Genomic DNA, 23,301 nt, shown 5'->3' on the forward strand with positions numbered 1-23,301 from the left:
CATTATGTTAGACAATGCATGCATTTTTAGTTCTATCAAGTTCATATTTATATCCAAAAACAGCGTTTTACTATGGCATTGATGTTGAGGAAATCGTTTCCCTCCAATAACCGGCAGTCAAGTCAGCACCACAAATTAAATAATTAAAATTAGAAAACATTGGTAAAATATTATATTGTCATTTAAAGAATTATAGATTTACATCTCTTGAACGCAATCAACTTGCCAGATTTAAAAATAACCTTACTGGGAAATCACACTTTGCAATAATCTGAGCACTGCGCCCAGAAAAATACGTGTTGCGATACAGACTAGCCGCCATGTTGGGGAGATCTAAAATCGAAAATACTATGTAAATAATCCATTACCTTTGATTCTCTTCATCAGATGTCACTTCCAGGTATCACAGGTCCATAACGAATGTAGTTTTGTTCAAAAAAGCTCATCATTTATGTCCAAAAATCTCCGTCTTGTTAGCACATGATCTAAGCCCGCCGGACTTCACTTCATGAACGAGGGGAAAAAATATATTTACGTTCGTTCAAACATGTCAAACGTTGTATAGCATAAATCATTAGGGCCTTTTTTAACCAGAACATGAATAATATTCAAGGTGGACGAATGCATTCTCTTTTATAACGTATTGGAACGAGGGTACCCAACATGAACTCGCGCGCCAGAGTCTAATGGGCCATCATCGTTCCATGGCTCTTGTTCGGTCAGATCTCACAGTAAAAGACTCAAAACACTTTGTAAAGGCTGGTGACATCTAGTGGAAGCAATAGGAAGTGCCAAAATATTCCTCAGCCCCTGTGTTTTTCAATGGCATAGGTTTAAAGGTAATACAACACATCAGGTATCCACTTCCTGTCAGAAAATGTCTCAGGGTTTTGCCTGCCAAATGAGTTCTGTTATACTCACAGACACCATTCAAACAGTTTTAGAAACTTTAGGGTGTTTTCTATCCATATATAATAAGTATATGCATATTCTAGTTACTGGGTAGGATTAGTAACCAGATTAAATCGGGTCCATTTTTTTATCCAGCCGTGCAAATACTGCCCCCTAGCCCTAACAGGTTAACGGTATTACTACTCTTACCGATGCTGCTTATCCATCCGGTACTTTAACGGTATTACTACTCTTACCGATGCTGCTTATCCATCCGGTACTTTAACGGTATTACTACTCTTACCGATGCTGCTTATCCATCCGGTACTTTAACGGTATTACTACTCTTACCGATGCTGCTTATCCATCCGGTACTTTAACGGTATTCTTATCGGTTCTTTTTGTTATTTTTTTACGAAAAAAAACTAAAACTAATTAAGAACAGAATTAACACTGCTTTATTTTCTGAAATATAAAATAAACAATTATTTACAGCAAAAGAAACAGCAATGTTTTAAAGGAATCACTATTATAGACTAGGTTGTGATGATGGGGATGGGAGCCAGGCCTTTGTAAAGCTCGACCTCTAGGTCAACATGCTCGCTGAGGGACGAGGTGTCCTGTTGGATCGTCAACCTCAACTCCCTGTCCTCCACTGAGAACAACTCCTCCAAGGCACTCCTTGTTTTGTACAATGTAGGGACTGTCTCCTCCATTTCCTCTCCTTCAGACTCCTCCTCCTGTTGCTGGTGCTGTGTGTCTGTCTGCTACGGCTCCTCTGACAGCCCTTGTGTTGCTCCTGTTACATTGGCCTCAACAGTTGTCTTCCTCAGCCTGTCCCAGGTGGCGTCACTCACCAGCCTCCCTTTAAATCTGGGGTCCATTGCTGTGGCCTCATGCAGGAAGGGTTGAATGTCCTCATCCTGATAGCGCTCGGAGAGGTTCTCCCACACCTTCTCTTTGATGGTTGCCACAAACGTTGTATCTTCATGCTTCACAGTGAAGAGCTCTTCCAGTTTGTGGAGGATGGGTATGATGTCCACAGGGGGGCATTCTTGTCACATGACACACACAGTGTGGATGTATAGAGGATTCTCATGAGCTGGACAAACTCCTCAGCCTTATTTTAAAATTTTTAATTTCACCTTTATTTAACCAGGTAAGCTAGTTGAGAACAAGTTCTCATTTACAACTGTGACCTGGCCAAGATAAAGCAAAGCAGTGCGACACAAACAACAACACAGAGTTACCCATGGAATAAACAATAGAAAAAAGGAAGTCTATATACAGTGTGTGCAAATGTCATGAGGAGGTAAGGCAATAAATAGGCCATAGTTGCGAAGTAATTACAATTTAGCAGATTAACACTGAAGTGATAGATGAGCAGATGGTGATGTGCAAGTAGAAATACTGGTGTGCAAAAGAGCAGAAAAATAAATAAAAACAATATGGGGATGAGGTAGGTAGATTGGGTGGGCTATTTACAGATGGACTATGTACAGCTGCAGCGATCGGTTAGCTGCTCAGATAGATGATGTTTAAAGTTAGTGAGGGAGATATGAGTCTCCAGCTTCAGCGATTTTTGCAATTCGTTCCAGTCATTGGCAGCAGAGAACTGTAAGGAAAGGCGGCCAAAGGAGGTGTTGGTTTTGGGGATGACCAGTGAGATATCCTCTTAGGGATCCCTAAGCGCGAATCCCGCTCGAATCCCGTTAGCGGGATTGATTTGACAACATCCAGTGAAATTGCAGTGCGCCAAATTCAAACTGCAGAAATATCAATATTCAAAATTCACGAAAATATAAGTGTAAAACATCAAAAATAAAACTTAACTTCTTGTTAACCTGTTAGGGCTAGGGGGCAGCATTTGCACGTCTGGATAAAAAAAATGTACCCGATTTAATCTGGTTACTAATCCTACCCAGTAACTAGAATATGCATATACTTATTATATATGGATAGAAAACACTAAAGTTTCTAAAACTGTTTGAATGGTGTCTGTGAGTATAACAGAACTCATTTGGCAGGCAAAACCCTGAGACATTTTCTGACAGGAAGTGGATACCTGATGTGTTGTATTGCCTTTAAACCTATCCCATTGAAAAACACAGGGTCTGAGGAATATTTTGGCACTTCCTATTGCTTCCACTAGATGTCACCAGCCTTTACAAAGTGTTTTGAGTCTTCTGGAGGGAGATCTGACCGAACAAGAGCCATGGAACGATGATGTCCCATTAGACACCTGGCGCGCGAGTTCATGTTGGGTACCCTCGTTCCAATACGTTATAAAAGAGTATGCATTCGTCCACCTTGAATATTATTCACGTTCTGGTTAAAAAAGGCCCTAATGATTTATGCTATACAACGTTTGACATGTTTGAACGAACGTAAATATATTTTTTCCCCTCGTTCATGACGAGAAGTCCGGCTGGCTTAGATCATGTGCTAACAAGACGGAGATTTTTGGACATAAATGATGAGCTTTTTTGAACAAAACTACATTCGTTATGGACCTGTGATACCTGGAAGTGACATCTGATGAAGAGAATCAAAGGTAATGGATTATTTACATAGTATTTTCGATTTTAGATCTCCCCAACATGACGTCTAGTCTGTATCGCAACGCGTATTTTTCTGGGCGCAGTGCTCAGATTATTGCAAAGTGTGATTTCCCAGTAAGGTTATTTTTAAATCTGGCAAGTTGATTGCGTTCAAGAGATGTAAATCTATAATTCTTTAAATGACAATATAATATTTTACCAATGTTTTCTAATTTTAATTATTTAATTTGTGACGCTGACTTGACTGCCGGTTATTGGAGGGAAACGATTTCCTCAACATCAATGCCATAGTAAAACGCTGTTTTTGGATATAAATATGAACTTGATAGAACTAAAAATGCATGCATTGTCTAACATAATGTCCTAGGAGTGTCATCTGATGGAGATTGTAAAAGGTTAGTGCATCATTTTAGCTGGTTTTATGGTTTTGGTGACCCTGTCTTTGAATTGACAAAACATTACACACAACTCTTGTAAATGTACTGTCCTAACATACTCTAAATGTATGCTTTCGCTGTAAAACCTTTTTGAAATCGTAAAACGTGGTTAGATTAAGGAGATGTTTATCTTTCAAAGGGTGTAAAATAGTTGTATGTTTGAAAAATTTGAATTTTGACATTTATTTGGATTCAAATTTGCCGCTCTTGAAATGCACCTGCTGTTGATGGAGTGCACCACGGGTGGCACGCTAGCATCCCACCTAGCCCATAGAGGTTAATCCAGCCGCTGTGTCAGATTTCAAAAAGGCTTTACGGCGAAAGCAGACCATGCGATTATCTGAGGACAGCGCCCCTCATACAAACACATGAAAATCATTTTTCAACCAGGCAGGTGCGACACAAAAGTCAGAAATAGCCATTTAATAAATGCCTTAGCTTTGAAGATCTTCTTCTTTTTGCAATCTCAGATGTCTCAGTGATACAATGAATGGTCGTTTTGTTCGATAATGTCCTTCTTTATATCCCCAAAATGTCCATTTATTTGGCGCATTTGATTCAGAAATACACCGGTTCCAACATGACTACAAAGAATCTAATAAGTTACCTGTAAACTTGGTCCAAACATTTCAAACAACGTTCCTAATCCAACCTCAGGTATCCTAAAATGTAAATAAACAATCAAATTTAAGACGGAATAAACTGTTTCTAATACCGGACAAAAACAACGTGAAGCGCGGTCCAGTTCACGCGCAACAAAAGACTAAAGCCCTTCAGAGTGACACCTACAAAGAACAGCCCTACTTCTTCATTTCTCAAAAGAAAAACATCGAACAATTTCTAAAGACTGTTGACATCTAGTGGAAGCCATAGGAATTGCAATCTGGGCCCTAATAAATCAGGTCTCCCATAGAAAACCTTTGGAAAACACAATGACCTTAATCCTTTTTCCCTGGACGGATTGTGCTCGGGGTTTCGCCGGCCAAATCAGTTCTGTTATACACACAGACATTATTCTAACAGTTTTAGAAACTTCAGAGTGTTTTCTATCCAAACCTACTAATTATACGCATATTCTAGCTTCTGGGCCTGAGTAACAGGCAGTTTACTTTGGGCATGCTTTTCATCCAGATGTGTAAATACTGCCCCCTATCCCAGAGAGGATATACCTGCTGGAGCGCGTGCTATGGGTGGGTGTTGTTGTCGTGAGCTGAGATAAGGCGGAGCTTTACCTAACATAGACTTATAGATGACCTGGAGCCAGTGGGTTTGGCGACGAGTATGAAGCGAGGGCCAGCCGACTAGAGCATACAGGTCACAGTGGTGGGTGGTATAAGGGGCTTTGGTGACAAAACGGATGGCACTGTGATAGACTGCATCCAGTTTTACGAGGGTATGTTTGGCGGCGTGAGTGGATGGAAGTCCTCGTCCTTCAGACAGTCCAGGTTGTCCTTGGTCATTGCTTTTCACAGTCGTGGATCCAAGGCTGCTGCTTGGATTGCTGGATACTGCTCCATGAACCTCTCTATCATTAGATAGAGCGAGTTCCATCTGGTCTTGACATTAAGGATGAGTGAGTGTTGCGGAAGGCCTGAAACAGCAACAAAAAACAACATACATTTAATTACCGCACACTTGAATATTGAATTAAATTGTTAAATGTGTGAATTTCAAAATAATATTTTAATATTATTTTGGGGCGGCAGGTAGCCTAGTGGTTAGAGCGTTGGACTAGTAACCGAAAGGTTGCCAGATCGAATCCCCAAACTGACAAGGTAAATATCTGTCATTCTGCCCCTGAACAAGGCAGTTAACCCACTCTTCCTTGGCCGACATTGAAAATAAGAATTTGTTCTCTACTGACTTGCCTAGTTCAATAAACGTAAAAAAAATAAATAATAATATATATATATATATACTGCTCAAAAAAATAAAGGGAACACTAAAATAACACATCCTAGATCTGAATGAAAGAAATAATCTTATTAAATACTTTTTTCTTTACATAGTTGAATGTGCTGACAACAAAATCACACAAAAATAATCAATGGAAATCCAATTTATCAACCCATGGAGGTCTGGATTTGGAGTCACACTCAAAATGAAAGTGGAAAACCACACTACAGGCTGATCCAACTTTGATGTAATGTCCTTAAAACAAGTCAAAATGAGGCTCAGTAGTGTGTGTGGCCTCCGCGTGCCTGTATGACCTCCCTACAATGCCTGGGCATGGTCCTGATGAGGTGGCGGATGGTCTCCTGAGGGCTCTCCTCCCAGACCTGGACTAAAGCATCCGCCAACTCCTGGACAGTCTGTGGTGCAACGTGGCGTTGGTGGATGGAGCGAGACATGATGTCCCAGATGTGCTCAATTGGATTCAGGTCTGGGGAACGGGCGGGCCGGTCCATAGCATCAATGCCTTCCTCTTGCAGGAACTGCTGACACACTCCAGCCACATGAGGTCTAGCATTGTCTTGCATTAGGAGGAACCCAGGGCCAACCGCACCAGCATATGGTCTCACAAGGGGTCTGAGGATCTCATCTCGGTACCTAATGGCAGTCAGGCTACCTCTGGCGAGCACAGGCTGTGCGGCCCCCCAAAGAAATGCCACCCCACACCATGACTGACCCACCGCCAAACCGGTCATGCTGGAGGATGTTGCAGGCGCAGAACGTTCTCCACGGTGTATCCGGACTCTGTCACGTCTGTCACATGTGCTCAGTGTGAACCTGCTTTCATCTGTGAAGAGCACAGGGCGCCAGTGGCGAATTTGCCAATCTTGGTGTTCTCTGGCAAATGCCAAATGTCCTGCACGGTGTTGGGCTGTAAGCACAACCCCCACCTGTGGACGTCGGGCCCTCATACCACCCTCATGGAGTCTGTTTCTGACCGTTTGAGCAGACACATGCATATTTGTGGCCTGTTGGAGGTCATTTTGCAGGGCTCTGGCAGTGCTTCTCCTGCTCCTCCTTGCACAAAGGCGGAGGTAGCGGTCCTGCTGCTGGGTTGTTGCCCTCCTACGGCCTCCTCCAGGTCTCCTGATGTACTGGCCTGTGTCCTGGTAGCGCCTCCATGCTCTGGACACTACACTGACAGACACAGCAAACCTTCTTGCCACAGCTCGCATTGATGTGCCATCCTGGATCAGCTGCACTACCTGAGCCACTTGTGTGGGTTGTAGACTCCGTCTCATGCTACCACTAGAGTGAAAGCACCGCCAGCATTCAAAAGTGACCAAAACATCAGCCAGGAAGCATAGGAACTGAGAAGTGGTCTGTGGTCCCCACCTGCAGAACCACTCCTTTATTGGGGGTGTCTTGCTAATTGCCTATAATTTCCACCTGTTGTCTATTCCATTTGCACAACAGCATGTGAAATTTATTGTCAATCAGTGTTGCTTCCTAAGTGGACAGTTTGATTTCACAGAAGTGTGATTGACTTGGAGTTACATTGTGTTGTTTAAGTGTTCCCTTAATTTTTTTGAGCAGTGTACATTGAATTGGCTTCTTACCAAGGAGCTACTGCTTTTCCTTCTGGCATGTTTTGGACATCGAGTATCTCTTGAACTACACAACCACTGCTCTGATTTCTGTGCTGCCACATTCAATGTGTGCGCAAAGCATCCTATTTTTAGGATGTGTAGCCTCTTGATGGCAACATTCATATTAACAGCATTATCAGTCACAGCTACAATCTTGCTCGGCTCTGTCTCAAACTCTTCCAGAATGTGAGATCTGGTTACTAATCCTACCCAGTAACTAGAATATGCATATACTTATTATATATGGATAGAAAACACTAAAGTTTCTAAAACTGTTTGAATGGTGTCTGTGAGTATAACAGAACTCATTTGGCAGGCAAAACCCTGAGACATTTTCTGACAGGAAGTGGATACCTGATGTGTTGTATTGCCTTTAAACCTATCCCATTGAAAAACACAGGGTCTGAGGAATATTTTGGCACTTCCTATTGCTTCCACTAGATGTCACCAGCCTTTACAAAGTGTTTTGAGTCTTCTGGAGGGAGATCTGACCGAACAAGAGCCATGGAACGATGATGTCCCATTAGACACCTGGCGCGCGAGTTCATGTTGGGTACCCTCGTTCCAATACGTTATAAAAGAGTATGCATTCGTCCACCTTGAATATTATTCACGTTCTGGTTAAAAAAGGCCCTAATGATTTATGCTATACAACGTTTGACATGTTTGAACGAACGTAAATATATTTTTTCCCCTCGTTCATGACGAGAAGTCCGGCTGGCTTAGATCATGTGCTAACAAGACGGAGATTTTTGGACATAAATGATGAGCTTTTTTGAACAAAACTACATTCGTTATGGACCTGTGATACCTGGAAGTGACATCTGATGAAGAGAATCAAAGGTAATGGATTATTTACATAGTATTTTCGATTTTAGATCTCCCCAACATGACGTCTAGTCTGTATCGCAACGCGTATTTTTCTGGGCGCAGTGCTCAGATTATTGCAAAGTGTGATTTCCCAGTAAGGTTATTTTTAAATCTGGCAAGTTGATTGCGTTCAAGAGATGTAAATCTATAATTCTTTAAATGACAATATAATATTTTACCAATGTTTTCTAATTTTAATTATTTAATTTGTGACGCTGACTTGACTGCCGGTTATTGGAGGGAAACGATTTCCTCAACATCAATGCCATAGTAAAACGCTGTTTTTGGATATAAATATGAACTTGATAGAACTAAAAATGCATGCATTGTCTAACATAATGTCCTAGGAGTGTCATCTGATGGAGATTGTAAAAGGTTAGTGCATCATTTTAGCTGGTTTTATGGTTTTGGTGACCCTGTCTTTGAATTGACAAAACATTACACACAACTCTTGTAAATGTACTGTCCTAACATACTCTAAATGTATGCTTTCGCCGTAAAACCTTTTTGAAATCGTAAAACGTGGTTAGATTAAGGAGATGTTTATCTTTCAAAGGGTGTAAAATAGTTGTATGTTTGAAAAATTAGAATTTTGACATTTATTTGGATTCAAATTTGCCGCTCTTGAAATGCACCTGCTGTTGATGGAGTGCACCACGGGTGGCACGCTAGCATCCCACCTAGCCCATAGAGGTTAATCCAGCCGCTGTGTCAGATTTCAAAAAGGCTTTACGGCGAAAGCAGACCATGCGATTATCTGAGGACAGCGCCCCTCATACAAACACATGAAAATCATTTTTCAACCAGGCAGGTGCGACACAAAAGTCAGAAATAGCCATTTAATAAATGCCTTAGCTTTGAAGATCTTCTTCTTTTTGCAATCTCAGATGTCTCAGTGATACAATGAATGGTCGTTTTGTTCGATAATGTCCTTCTTTATATCCCCAAAATGTCCATTTATTTGGCGCATTTGATTCAGAAATACACCGGTTCCAACATGACTACAAAGAATCTAATAAGTTACCTGTAAACTTGGTCCAAACATTTCAAACAACGTTCCTAATCCAACCTCAGGTATCCTAAAATGTAAATAAACAATCAAATTTAAGACGGAATAAACTGTTTCTAATACCGGACAAAAACAACGTGAAGCGCGGTCCAGTTCACGCGCAACAAAAGACTAAAGCCCTTCAGAGTGACACCTACAAAGAACAGCCCTACTTCTTCATTTCTCAAAAGAAAAACATCGAACAATTTCTAAAGACTGTTGACATCTAGTGGAAGCCATAGGAATTGCAATCTGGGCCCTAATAAATCAGGTCTCCCATAGAAAACCTTTGGAAAACACAATGACCTTAATCCTTTTTCCCTGGACGGATTGTGCTCGGGGTTTCGCCGGCCAAATCAGTTCTGTTATACACACAGACATTATTCTAACAGTTTTAGAAACTTCAGAGTGTTTTCTATCCAAACCTACTAATTATACGCATATTCTAGCTTCTGGGCCTGAGTAACAGGCAGTTTACTTTGGGCATGCTTTTCATCCAGATGTGTAAATACTGCCCCCTATCCCAGAGAGGATATACCTGCTGGAGCGCGTGCTATGGGTGGGTGTTGTTGTCGTGAGCTGAGATAAGGCGGAGCTTTACCTAACATAGACTTATAGATGACCTGGAGCCAGTGGGTTTGGCGACGAGTATGAAGCGAGGGCCAGCCGACTAGAGCATACAGGTCACAGTGGTGGGTGGTATAAGGGGCTTTGGTGACAAAACGGATGGCACTGTGATAGACTGCATCCAGTTTTACGAGGGTATGTTTGGCGGCGTGAGTGGATGGAAGTCCTCGTCCTTCAGACAGTCCAGGTTGTCCTTGGTCATTGCTTTTCACAGTCGTGGATCCAAGGCTGCTGCTTGGATTGCTGGATACTGCTCCATGAACCTCTCTATCATTAGATAGAGCGAGTTCCATCTGGTCTTGACATTAAGGATGAGTGAGTGTTGCGGAAGGCCTGAAACAGCAACAAAAAACAACATACATTTAATTACCGCACACTTGAATATTGAATTAAATTGTTAAATGTGTGAATTTCAAAATAATATTTTAATATTATTTTGGGGCGGCAGGTAGCCTAGTGGTTAGAGCGTTGGACTAGTAACCGAAAGGTTGCCAGATCGAATCCCCAAACTGACAAGGTAAATATCTGTCATTCTGCCCCTGAACAAGGCAGTTAACCCACTCTTCCTTGGCCGACATTGAAAATAAGAATTTGTTCTCTACTGACTTGCCTAGTTCAATAAACGTAAAAAAAAATAAAAATAATATATATATATATATACTGCTCAAAAAAATAAAGGGAACACTAAAATAACACATCCTAGATCTGAATGAAAGAAATAATCTTATTAAATACTTTTTTCTTTACATAGTTGAATGTGCTGACAACAAAATCACACAAAAATAATCAATGGAAATCCAATTTATCAACCCATGGAGGTCTGGATTTGGAGTCACACTCAAAATGAAAGTGGAAAACCACACTACAGGCTGATCCAACTTTGATGTAATGTCCTTAAAACAAGTCAAAATGAGGCTCAGTAGTGTGTGTGGCCTCCGCGTGCCTGTATGACCTCCCTACAATGCCTGGGCATGGTCCTGATGAGGTGGCGGATGGTCTCCTGAGGGCTCTCCTCCCAGACCTGGACTAAAGCATCCGCCAACTCCTGGACAGTCTGTGGTGCAACGTGGCGTTGGTGGATGGAGCGAGACATGATGTCCCAGATGTGCTCAATTGGATTCAGGTCTGGGGAACGGGCGGGCCGGTCCATAGCATCAATGCCTTCCTCTTGCAGGAACTGCTGACACACTCCAGCCACATGAGGTCTAGCATTGTCTTGCATTAGGAGGAACCCAGGGCCAACCGCACCAGCATATGGTCTCACAAGGGGTCTGAGGATCTCATCTCGGTACCTAATGGCAGTCAGGCTACCTCTGGCGAGCACAGGCTGTGCGGCCCCCCAAAGAAATGCCACCCCACACCATGACTGACCCACCGCCAAACCGGTCATGCTGGAGGATGTTGCAGGCGCAGAACGTTCTCCACGGTGTATCCGGACTCTGTCACGTCTGTCACATGTGCTCAGTGTGAACCTGCTTTCATCTGTGAAGAGCACAGGGCGCCAGTGGCGAATTTGCCAATCTTGGTGTTCTCTGGCAAATGCCAAATGTCCTGCACGGTGTTGGGCTGTAAGCACAACCCCCACCTGTGGACGTCGGGCCCTCATACCACCCTCATGGAGTCTGTTTCTGACCGTTTGAGCAGACACATGCATATTTGTGGCCTGTTGGAGGTCATTTTGCAGGGCTCTGGCAGTGCTTCTCCTGCTCCTCCTTGCACAAAGGCGGAGGTAGCGGTCCTGCTGCTGGGTTGTTGCCCTCCTACGGCCTCCTCCAGGTCTCCTGATGTACTGGCCTGTGTCCTGGTAGCGCCTCCATGCTCTGGACACTACGCTGACAGACACAGCAAACCTTCTTGCCACAGCTCGCATTGATGTGCCATCCTGGATCAGCTGCACTACCTGAGCCACTTGTGTGGGTTGTAGACTCCGTCTCATGCTACCACTAGAGTGAAAGCACCGCCAGCATTCAAAAGTGACCAAAACATCAGCCAGGAAGCATAGGAACTGAGAAGTGGTCTGTGGTCCCCACCTGCAGAACCACTCCTTTATTGGGGGTGTCTTGCTAATTGCCTATAATTTCCACCTGTTGTCTATTCCATTTGCACAACAGCATGTGAAATTTATTGTCAATCAGTGTTGCTTCCTAAGTGGACAGTTTGATTTCACAGAAGTGTGATTGACTTGGAGTTACATTGTGTTGTTTAAGTGTTCCCTTAATTTTTTTGAGCAGTGTACATTGAATTGGCTTCTTACCAAGGAGCTACTGCTTTTCCTTCTGGCATGTTTTGGACATCGAGTATCTCTTGAACTACACAACCACTGCTCTGATTTCTGTGCTGCCACATTCAATGTGTGCGCAAAGCATCCTATTTTTAGGATGTGTAGCCTCTTGATGGCAACATTCATATTAACAGCATTATCAGTCACAGCTACAATCTTGCTCGGCTCTGTCTCAAACTCTTCCAGAATGTGAGATCTCCTCTGCCTCTACTTAGCCAGTTTCTGATTTGTACACTGCCCTGGTGTGGAGGACCTTCTGTTTTACACTGTCCTGGTGTAGAGGATCTTCTGTTTTACACTGCCCTGGTGTAGAGGACCTTCTGTTTTACACTGCCCTGGTGTGGAGGACCTTCTGTTTTACACTGCCCTGGTGTGGAGGACCTTATGTTTTACACTGTCCTGGTGTAGAGGACCTTCTGTTTTACACTGTCCTGGTGTGGAGGACCTTCTGGTTTACACTGTCCTGGTGTGGAGGACCTTCTGTTTTACACTGCCCTGGTGTGGAGGACCTTATGTTTTACACTGTCCTGGTGTAGAGGACCTTCTGTTTTACACTGTCCTGGTGTAGAGGACCTTCTGTTTTACACTGCCCTGGTGTGGAGGACCTTCTGTTTTACACTGTCCTGGTGTAGAGGACCTTCTGTTTTACACTGTCCTGGTGTAGAGGACCTTCTGTTTTACACTGCCCTGGTGTGGAGGACCTTATGTTTTACACTGTCCTGGTGTAGAGGACCTTCTGTTTTACACTGTCCTGGTGTAGAGGACCTTCTGTTTTACACTGTCCTAGTGTGGAGGACCTTCTGTTTTACACTGCCCTGGTGTAGAGGATCTTCTGTTTTACACTGCCCTGGTGTAGAGGACCTTCTGTTTTACACTGCCCTGGTGTAGAGGATCTTCTGTTTTACACTGCCCTGGTGTAGAGGACCTTCTGTTTTACACTGCCCTGGTGTAGAGGACCTTCTGTTTTACACTGCCCTGGTGTGGAGGACCTTCTGTTTTACACTGCCCTGGTGTGGAGGACCTTCTGTTTTACACTGTCCTGGTGTAGAGGACCTTCTGTTTTACACTGCCCTGGTGTAGAGGACCTTCTGTTTTACACTGCCCTGGTGTAGAGGACCTTCTGTTTTACACTGCCCTGGTGTAGAGGACCTTCTGTTTTACACTGCCCTGGTGTGGAGGACCTTCTGTTTTACACTGCCCTGGTGTGGAGGACCTTCTGTTTTACACTGCCCTGGTGTGGAGGACCTTATGTTTTACACTGTCCTGGTGTAGAGGACCTTCTGTTTTACACTGTCCTGGTGTAGAGGACCTTCTGTTTTACACTGCCCTGGTGTGGAGGACCTTCTGTTTTACACTGTCCTGGTGTAGAGGACCTTCTGTTTTACACTGTCCTGGTGTAGAGGACCTTCTGTTTTACACTGCCCTGGTGTGGAGGACCTTATGTTTTACACTGCCCTGGTGTAGAGGACCTTCTGTTTTACACTGTCCTGGTGTAGAGGACCTTCTGTTTTACACTGTCCTAGTGTGGAGGACCTTCTGTTTTACACTGCCCTGGTGTAGAGGATCTTCTGTTTTACACTGCCCTGGTGTAGAGGACCTTCTGTTTTACACTGCCCTGGTGTAGAGGATCTTCTGTTTTACACTGCCCTGGTGTAGAGGACCTTCTGTTTTACACTGCCCTGGTGTAGAGGACCTTCTGTTTTACACTGCCCTGGTGTGGAGGACCTTCTGTTTTACACTGCCCTGGTGTGGAGGACCTTCTGTTTTACACTGTCCTGGTGTAGAGGACCTTCTGTTTTACACTGCCCTGGTGTAGAGGACCTTCTGTTTTACACTGCCCTGGTGTAGAGGACCTTCTGTTTTACACTGCCCTGGTGTAGAGGACCTTCTGTTTTACACTGCCCTGGTGTAGAGGACCTTCTGTTTTACACTGCCCTGGTGTAGAGGACCTTCTGTTTTACACTGCCCTGGTGTAGAGGACCTTCTGTTTTACACTGCCCTGGTGTGGAGGACCTTCTGTTTTACACTGCCCTGGTGTGGAGGACCTTCTGTTTTACACTGTCCTGGTGTAGAGGACCTTCTGTTTTACACTGCCCTGGTGTAGAGGACCTTCTGTTTTACACTGCCCTGGTGTGGAGGACCTTCTGTTTTACACTGCCCTGGTGTAGAGGACCTTCTGTTTTACACTGCCCTGGTGTAGAGGACCTTCTGTTTTACACTGCCCTGGTGTAGAGGACCTTCTGTTTTACACTGCCCTGGTGTAGAGGACCTTCTGTTTTACACTGCCCTGGTGTAGAGGACCTTCTGTTTTACACTGCCCTGGTGTAGAGGACCTTCTGTTTTACACTGCCCTGGTGTGGAGGACCTTCTGTTTTACACTGCCCTGGTGTGGAGGACCTTCTGTTTTACACTGCCCTGGTGTAGAGGACCTTCTGTTGTACACTGCCCTGGTGTGGAGGACCTTCTGTTTTACACTGTCCTGGTGTAGAGGACCTTCTGTTTTACACTGCCCTGGTGTGGATGACCTTCTGTTTTACACTGCCCTGGTGTGGAGGACCTTCTGTTTTACACTGCCCTGGCTTGTGTAGTGCACTGTAACAGTGAGATAGTGGTCCTGACAGAGGCTGGTCCCACCCATCTGATGTGATGGCCAGCTTTGCCACGTCCTTTAGCTCAGTGATCACATTGGCCTTTTCTACACCACACCAGGTAGGAATGAATGTGTCACTAAGGTAACTCCTGGAGGGAGGGTATATTTGGGGTTGAGGGACCAGGACATGTGTTGAATTATCCTTATTGTGTTGTTGTGTATTTTATTGTGGAGTGATGGGACTAACATACAACCCTTTTATACTACTATATCCTAAACATGAATACAACTCAATATATACTGACAGACTGTTACCTAAAGCCCTTGGACTCCACTGTTGCAAAGGGGTGTAGGCCTTTCACTATGAACTTGGTCACGGCTAGTTGGCACTCATTCACCCTCTCCTCAGTCATCCTCCCACTAGCTGCCAGCATGAAGGGGCTTTGGGCTTGTCTTTGGCTTGGACCAGCTGTATTAGAGGGAGGAGTGGGTTGGTTCATTGTAGCTGCAACTTTAACAAAAAAGTTGCAAAATCTTTAAATGGGTGATTAAACAATCAGCTGGCTAATGGTTCCTTTTGATCAGGAACCCATGTTCTCATAATCTAGTTAACTCAGTGTGTGGGATCTAGACTGCTAGCATACATACCTAACATAGATCAGACAACGAGAGATGAACTAGGCAGTCAAACTGTTTCTCTGCCTGTACATGATGCACTTTCCATAGATGTTTGGACAGATTGCTCGTGTTTCCGCCCTTACAAGCAAAATGTCTTGTTGCACTTGTGGCAACGAGCATTGTCAGCATCGACTCTGGTGATATGTAACCACACTTCTGAACGTTTAGCTCTCTCTGCCATCGTCACTAATTAAGAGCAGGGTGCTGTGTGTACTGTAGAGTGTGGGAGACACAGGCTCCGAGAGAGAGCGATCTCTCTTCTGGATTGGGAATAGTGAAAATGCATCATAGACGTATGTCTTACTCTCATTGCAAGTTAGAAACGGTTGGTGAGATAAAATATACAAGATAACGTTTATGTGGCAATAATTCATAGGAAATGTATTTTCTTAATTTCTCCAGTACCGAAAGCAGAACCCATAACGTCAGAGTTTATCAATACTACAGTCTTTCATAATTTAGCCCCGGGGCCCGTTTAATACCGGGTTTCAGTACCCATCCCTAGTCCAGGGACTCTGTGGGGTCTGTTTGCTTTTGTGTACAGAGCCCTAGAACCAGCTGGCTGAGGGGACTATTCTCTAGGTTCATCTCTCTGTAGGTGAGGGCTCTGAGGGGACTATTCTCCAGGTTCATCTCTCTGTAGGTGAGGGCTCTGAGGGGACTATTCTCTAGGTTCATCTCTCTGTAGGTGAGGGCTCTGAGGGGACTATTCTCTAGGTTCATCTCTCTGTAGGTGAGGGCTCTGAGGGGACTATTCTCTAGGTTCATCTCTCTGTAGGTGAGGGCTCTGAGGGGACTATTCTCTAGGTTCATCTCTCTGTAGGTGAGGGCTCTGAGGGGACTATTCTCCAGGTTCATCTCTCTGTAGGTGAGGGCTCTGAGGGGACTATTCTCTAGGTTCATCTCTCTGTAGGTGAGGGCTCTGAGGGGACTATTCTCTAGGTTCATCTCTCTGTAGGTGAGGGCTCTGAGGGGACTATTCTCCAGGTTCATCTCTCTGTAGGTGAGGGCTCTGAGGGGACTATTCTCTAGGTTCATCTCTCTGTAGGTGAGGGCTCTGAGGGGACTATTCTCTAGGTTCATCTCTCTGTAGGTGAGGGCTCTGAGGGGACTATTCTCTAGGTTCATCTCTCTGTAGGTGAGGGCTCTGAGGGGACTATTCTCTAGGTTCATCTCTCTGTAGGTGAGGGCTCTGAGGGGACTATTCTCTAGGTTCATCTCTCTGTAGGTGAGGGCTCTGAGGGGACTATTCTCTAGGTTCATCTCTCTATAGGTGAGGACTTTGTGGTGGAATGTGTGGGCATCGCTTCCTTTTAGGTGGTTGTAGAATTGACCAGCTCTTTTCTGGATTTTGATTACTAGACGATATAGTTCTACTTCTGCTCTGCATGCTTTGTTTGGGGTTTAGCTTTGTACATTAATTACAGTGCATTCCCCTTTTCCACATTTTGTTACATTACAGCTTTATTATAACATTTATTAAATGAACCATTTTCCCCAAATTCCAAAAAAGGTCCAGTAGCCAACACAACAAATACAAATTCTATCTAGACACTATTGTCTTAGAGCACACAAAGAATTACACCTACCTCCACCTACATCAATACCACAGGTAACTTCCACAAGGCTGTGAACAATCTAAGAGACAAGGCAAGGTCTTTCTATGCCATCAAAAGGATCTGTTCCAAATGTTTGTAAAACATCCATCAATCTAGGTCCACTTGAGCCTGGGTCTTTAAGGAATAACAGAACGTCATCAGCATACATGCATATCTTATGTTCACTGCTTCTTATTGTTATTCCCTCTAAGGTTGGGTCCTGTCTTATTGTTATTCCCTCTAAGGTTGGGTCCTGTCTTATTGTTATTCCCTCTAAGGTTGGGTCCTGTCTTATTGTTATTCCCTCTAAGGTTGGGTCCTGTCTTATTGTTATTCCCTCTAAGGTTGGGTCCTGTCTTATTGTTATTCCCTCTAAGGTTGGGTCCTGTCTTATTGTTATTCCCTCTAAGGTTGGGTCCTGTCTTATTGTTATTCCCTCTAAGGTTGGGTCCTGTCTTATTGCCTGTGCTAATGATAGTTAGTCTATCATTTTGCTCTGTCCCAATTTGAGGGGAGATCAAGTGAGTTAAAAAAATGCTCTATTGTCTGTGCATCTGCCTTCTCTGGTTCCTTGTACAGATGTGGAATATGATTCAAATGCATTCTGTATTTCATTTAATTTGCATGTGATCTTCTTTGTTTTGGGGTCTTTTATTTTGAAAACGGTATTCTGTGCTTGTTGTTTCCTGAGTCTCCATGCTAGTAATTTGGTTGCCTTTGAGCCTGCTCCATAATATCGTTGTTTCAGGAACCTGAGCTTTTTCTCTACTTCTCTATAAATCTGGTCAATTTCCTGTTTTACCTTTTGAATCTCTCGTAATAGAAGAGGATCTTTGTATTGACTATGACATCGTTCTACGTTTCTTAGTGTTTCCTGTAATGTCAGCCGTTTCTGTGCTTTAATCTTTTTCTTGAGAGATGATGTGGCTATGATCTTTCCTCTAATAACCGCCTTAGCTGCATCCCACAATGTAGCAGGAGATACTTCCTCGTTATCATTATTCTCCAGATAGATGTTCAATTCTGTCTTTATTCATTCCTTGAATGCTGGATCATTCAGCATGCTTGTATTAAGTCTCCATAGAGTATTTCTTGGTTTGCTATCAAGGTGTAGAGTAAGGTAAACTCCATTATGATCTGATAAGTCGCTCTGTCCATCCTACAATCCTTAAGCCTGTGTCTATCTGCACTGTACATGAAAAAATAGTCTAACCTGGAGTGTTCAGTGTGGCGGGCTGAGTAAAAAGTATATTCCTTATCGGTCTTGTGGGTGTCACGCCATACATCAAGCACTCCTAGATCCTGCAATATCCTACTGATCTTTTTAGCAACTAGACTCATGTTCCTATTTTTATTTGTGCTGTCCAATTTTGAGTTTAAAATAGTGTTAAAATCCCCTCCACAGATAAGTGTCAGGTTTCTGTGGTAATTCAATCAAACACCTTCCTGTAGAAGACCATGTCACTCCCTGGTGGTGTGTATACATTAAATAATGTAACTTCCTTGTTATCCAGTTTACATTTAACAAGTATAAGTCTACCCTCCTTGTCTTTTATTTCTGACATAAACTCAAAATTAACTGAATTTGGGATCAAGATTGCAACTCCCCTTCTACCCGTTTTGTAAGGAGAAAAAAAAGTGTTCCTATATCCCATTTTCTTGAGTTTCTCGTGTTCAGGTGTGGATAAGTGAGTTTCCTGTCAGAATGGTATGTCAACTCTCTCCCGTTTCATCTTTGCTATTACCTTACTTCTCTTGATGGCACTCCCCAGTCCGTTTACATTCAGACTTATGACCTTAAATTCCCGATGATGCATCGATAGAAATAAAAAAACCTGTGCACCATATCTGCCTGCTTATCTTGAGCCTAAAAATGAACGAAAAATCAAGAACCATAATAAAGTAAAGTGGGAAAATACTTAGGTATTTGGACTCCCATGTCAGAGGACTGTCTCCTGCCTCTGGGGTTTGAGGGGATGAGCCTGTCCGCAGGAGGGGCCCCTCGCTCAGATATGAAAATGCGTGACGTAGTCACAAACTAGACCTGTTGGAAACGAAAATAATAAGGGCGCCTGTTTCGTCGCTTATACACATCGGTTAATTACAAGTGAAACTATATCGGTCATGCGTGCATATCCTGAATCCTCCCCTTGACATGTCCTTCTGTCACCCCGTTGTCAATGTGTCATTAATCCTTAGTTAATATATATGTTATTAACGTGACTCTACTTAGTGTGTTCATAAAGAACACATGCGTTTGGCTGCTCATCTTGTTCAGCACTGGGGGGAAATAGGGGAGATATTTAACCTATTGTAATGTCAACCGTAACAACCCAACGTCTTAACAGCTCGCAGTAACTATTCATTCTGTTAAATCTGGTTCAGTGTCTTCCATCTTCCTGTTGGAAATGCCTGAGTCTCTCTCGGATGTGAACGTCCTCTCGCCGAGGTGGTTTCCCTCTTTCTCCATGGCTCTGCTTGTCGATAACGATCCATGGGAGAGCCTGCTCGAGTCTTTCTGCCGGTGATGTCGCCTTTCTCCTGGCAGGATACTCCACTGGGATGCCTCTCGACTTCAGATCCTCAGCCGCCTCGTCTGCATGCTCGTATGTAACCGGGCCATTTTCCAGAAATACCCGCATTTTTGCCGGGAATGGTGTTTGGAAGCGTATACCCTTCTCTTTAAGTGCTTTCTTAATGGGGGTGTATTCTTTACTTCTTTTCAGTATCTCTCCCGCGTAGTCATGATCAAAGAACACTCGTTGGCCTTGGAAGCTAACAGGCTTTTTCCAGGTTGCATGTAAGACTTTCTCTTTGACTGAGAATTTTAGGAACCGTACTACTATGGATCTTGGTGGGGCGCCGCTGGGGGGTTTTGGGGCCAGAGCTCAGTGTGCTCTCTCAATTCCAAGGTCAGTGTCGTCTTCAAGTATGTCTTTGAATAGAACCTCCACGAATTTGGGCATAGAGTATTTTTCTGCGCTCTCTACTACGTTATAAAGTCTAATGTTGTTTCGACGTGAGAAACCTTCAAGTTCTGTCACTTTTGCCTGTAGTGCGTGTTGGTTTTTCAGTGACTGTTCAAGTATTTCCTTGACTGCGGAGTTCCATGTGTCCGTTTCCCCAATGCGCTGTTCTGCGTCCTCCATTCTCGTAGATATGCTGTGAAGTTCTAATTTGTTCTCTTCAAGTTTCTGGTTAATTTCTTTCTTGAACTCATTTAGTTCCTTTCTTAGATCTTCTCGAAGTTCCCCTCATAAGCCTGTGTGCGCCTCGCGCAATTCCTACTTTATCACCTCACGAAATGAGGGTTCTTTTGCTGCTGCCATCTTATTTGCGCTAGCATTAGCCATCTCAGGTTCATCGATGATTATATCTTCTGCTGTCTTGTTACGGGCTGTTGTTGTAGCTCCGCGACCTATGTAGCTCCTATGTTTCCATTTTGCTTAAGTTATTACAATGCGCTGAGTAAATACTTGAATTTAGGGGGGGAAATACCCAACCGATGTGCAGTACGAAAAACTAGGCAGACATTTCTTAAGTTGCGTCACCGGAAGCTCTTGGTTCTTTGTTATATGGCAGAAAAAGTTGGAGAAATGTTTTTTCCATCTCTCTACCTCTCGCTATCCTTCTACCCCTCTCTTCCCCTTACCCCTCTCTACTTCTCTCTACCTCTCTCTCTACCCCTCTCTACCTCTACCTCTCTCTACCCCTCTCTCTGTCTCTCTCTACCTCTACCCCCCCCCCTCTCTCTCTCTCTCTCTCTCTCTCTCTCTCTCTCTCTCTCTCTCTCTGTCTCTGTCTCTGTCTCTGTCTGTCTCTGTCTCTCTCTCTCTCTCTGTCTCTCTCTACCTCTCTCTACCCCTCTCTCTCTACCCCTCTCTCTCTGTCTCTCTCTACCCTTCTCTACCTCTCTCTAGCCCTCTTTACCCCTCTGTACTTCTCGCGTGCACACACTACTTCACACACAGTATATTTGGGGATGGTGACAGTGGCAAGTCTCTCTACCCCTCTCTCGCTTTCTACCGCTCTCTCTCTAGCGCTCTCTCTCTACCGCTCTCTCTCTACCGCTCTCTCACTACCTCTCTCTCTCGCTACCTCTCGCTACCTCTCGCTACCTCTCGCTACCTCTCGCTACCTCTCGCTACCTCTTTCTCTACCTCTCTACCTCTCTACTCTACCTCTCTACCTCTCTACTCTACCTCTCTACCTCTCTACTCTACCTCTCTACCTCTCTACTCTAACTCTCTACCTCTCTACCTCTCTACTCTACCTCTCTGTCTCTCTCTGACTGATGTAGCCAGTGGGCTAGCCATGTGTTTCTATGTTGTGTAGCCTGTAGTTCCTGTAGTCAGCCAGCCTCAGCCTGCTGTACTTTTCTCTGCCTGAACTGGCTAAGCCTGTATAATAGTGAGACAGAGACTACGTCCCAAAGGACACCCTATTTCCTACATAGTGCCATACAGCTCTGATCAAAAGTAGGACACTATATATGTGATATGGTGCCATTTGGGATGCATTCAGATAAAGAGCTGCTCTTCCTCAGTGTGCAGTGACCTGATTTTCCCTTTTCCCTCCTTGGAGAAAGATGTCTCCCTCCACTGACTTCTTCCATTCTTCCCCCCCCACCATGTCATCTTCCAGACAGCCCAGACCCCCACCATATCATCTTCCAGACAGCCCAGACCCCCACCATATCATCTTCAAGACAGCCCAGACCCCCACCATGTCATCTTCCAGACAGCCCAGACCCCCACCATATCATCTTCAAGACAGCCCAGACCCCCACCATGTCATCTTCCAGACAGCCCAGACCCCCACCATATCATCTTCCAGACAGCCCAGACCCCCACCATGTCATCTTCCAGACAGCCCAGACCCCCACCATGTCATCTTCCAGATAGCCCAGACCCCCACCATGTCATCTTCCAGACAGCCCAGACCCCCACCATATCATCTTCCAGACAGCCCAGACCCCCACCATGTCATCTTCCAGACAGCCCAGACCCCCACCATGTCATCTTCCAGACAGCCCAGACCCCCACCATGTCATCTTCCAGACAGCCCAGACCCCCACCATGTCATCTTCCAGATAGCCCAGACCCCCACCATGTCATCTTCCAGACAGCCCAGACCCCCACCATGTCATCTTCCAGACAGCCCAGACCCCCACCATATCATCTTCAAGACAGCCCAGACCCCCACCATGTCATCTTCCAGACAGCCCAGACCCCCACCATATCATCTTCAAGACAGCCCAGACCCCCACCATGTCATCTTCCAGACAGCCCAGACCCCCACCATGTCATCTTCCAGACAGCCCAGACCCCCACCATGTCATCTTCCAGACAGCCCAGACCCCCACCATGTCATCTTCCAGATAGCCCAGACCCCCACCATGTCATCTTCCAGACAGCCCAGACCCCCACCATATCATCTTCCAGACAGCCCAGACCCCCACCATGTCATCTTCCAGACAGCTCAGACCCCCACCATGTCATCTTCCAGACAGCCCAGACCCCCACCATGTCATCTTCCAGACAGCCCAGACCCCCACCATGTCATCTTCCAGATAGCCCAGACCCCCACCATGTCATCTTCCAGACAGCCCAGACCCCCACCATGTCATCTTCCAGACAGCCCAGACCCCCACCATGTCATCTTCCAGATAGCCCAGACCCCCACCATGTCATCTTCCAGATAGCCCAGACCCCCACCATGTCATCTTCCAGACAGCCCAGACCCCCACCATGTCATCTTCCAGATAGCCCAGACCCCCACCATGTCATCTTCCAGACAGCCCAGACCCCCACCATGTCATCTTCCAGACAGACAGTCTAGCCTGGTGGGGGCACAGGGCCTCCACTGAAACACACACAAACACACACACACACACTACATACAGAGACAGAATTCAGCTCAGCCCTATCTATGATACGGTATCATGTCTCCCAATGACTGAAAAACTCTCTAGGACTCTAATGGTCGGTCTGTCTGTCTGTCTGTCTGTCTGTCTGTCTGTCTGTCTGTCTGTCTGTCTGTCTGTCTGTCTGTCTGTCTGTCTGTCTGTCTGTCTGTCTGTCTGTCTGTCTGTCTGTCTGTCTGTCTGTCTGTCTGTCTGTCTGTCTGTCTGTCTGTCTGTCTGTCTGTCTGTCTGTCTGTCTGTCTGTCTGTCTGT

At 44.7% G+C, this 23,301-nt stretch overlaps 1 protein-coding gene across 3 annotated transcripts in view; it reads left to right on the forward strand.

The window, feature by feature from the left end:
• Positions 1 to 23,301, forward strand: part of LOC106568376 (rab GTPase-activating protein 1) — a 260,939-nt gene that overhangs the window by 41,113 nt on the left and 196,525 nt on the right. The gene's annotated exons all lie outside the window — the stretch shown is intronic.

This window comes from Salmo salar, chromosome 13 (assembly GCF_965601325.2).
Source record: "Salmo salar chromosome 13, fSalSal1, whole genome shotgun sequence".
NCBI lineage: Eukaryota > Metazoa > Chordata > Actinopteri > Salmoniformes > Salmonidae > Salmo > Salmo salar.